Source organism: Mus caroli, chromosome 14, assembly GCF_900094665.2.
Source record: "Mus caroli chromosome 14, CAROLI_EIJ_v1.1, whole genome shotgun sequence".
Taxonomy (NCBI): domain Eukaryota; kingdom Metazoa; phylum Chordata; class Mammalia; order Rodentia; family Muridae; genus Mus; species Mus caroli.
Genome location: NC_034583.1, coordinates 37,217,383 through 37,218,592, shown reverse-complemented (window position 1 = coordinate 37,218,592; position 1,210 = coordinate 37,217,383). Strand labels below are relative to the sequence as shown.

Here is a 1,210-nt window from a genome sequence, read left to right as displayed (position 1 = left end):
AGGGAGGGAGGGAGGGAGAGAGAGAGAGATTGATTGGCAGATAGATAGTACCAGATAAGCAAGTAGCAACTACTTGCTTACTAGCTTACTAGCTTACTAGCTTACTAGCTCACATACCACCTATGACCCTCAAGGCTTTGTTTAGCTTTTTTCTTTTGATGTAGCTTTCCTTAGATTTAGCTTTCTAAAAAATGGGGTTCCTGGCATGCACCGTGCCACCAGGCCAAAAAAACCTTTTTTTGTTTTGTTGTTGTTGTTGTTGAGAATGGAAAACAGATGCAGCCCAATGACCCCTAACTCTGGATTCTTCCGTCTCAGCCTCCCAGAGAACTACACAACTGCATGCCTGACCTAAAACTATCTTATGTCTTAAATCTACCTTCAAATATGATTAACAGAATATAATTCTCTCAAGACTTTGAAGGTCCTGGTTCATTTTCCTGTGGTTTTAGAGCATTCTATTTCACAACCCTTTGTAAGTTTTTGGGTCTTTCGCTCTAAATGCTAGGCTCTCAACATGTGGGTTATGACCCCACTGAGGCCTGCCTATCAGAGATCCTCCATATCAGAAATTTACATTAAATTTCATAGCAGTAGCAAAGTTACAGGTCTGAAGTGTCTATGACAATAATGTTATGCCTGGGGTCACCACAACACGAGGGGCTGTATGAAAGAGTCACGGCATTAGGGAGGTTGTGAAACACAGCTCTGAAACCTTAGACTCTGAAAGAGATGTTTTCCACTCCCTAAGCTGGGTGTCCAGTGGCCCTGAGTCTAGGCAGTCATCCTTCTAGTTTGGCTTTTCTTGTTAATTAGTTCTAAGGTCATAATCACATTTGGTGATTAGATTTTGTTCTTTAATCGCTTGAGTTTTTTTCCATTTCATTTCTCATTTTTAAAATTACACTTTAATTACACTCTATTTTGTGTGGGGAGTCTGCGTATGTGTGTGGTGCTCCAGTTGGTTTACCTTGTGGGCATTCAACTCAGAGAATTAAGTTTTGTGGGTGGAGCCTCTACCCACTGAGCCAGGTTGCTTGCCCTCCCATTTCATTCACAGACACACTCTCCCCCCCACTCTCTCTCTTTCTTTGTCTTTTTATATCACTTCTTAAAAGATTTTTTTTTTTTTTTTTTTTTTTTTTTTGGTTTTTCGAGACAGGGTTTCTCTGTGTAGCCTTGGCTGTCCTGGAACTCACTTTGTAGACCA

General features: G+C 40.9%; 1 protein-coding gene across 1 annotated transcript in view; it reads left to right on the top strand.

Moving 5' to 3' along the window:
* Ero1a (endoplasmic reticulum oxidoreductase 1 alpha) overlaps positions 1-1,210 on the top strand; it is a 47,934-nt gene that overhangs the window by 344 nt on the left and 46,380 nt on the right. The window lies entirely within an intron of this gene.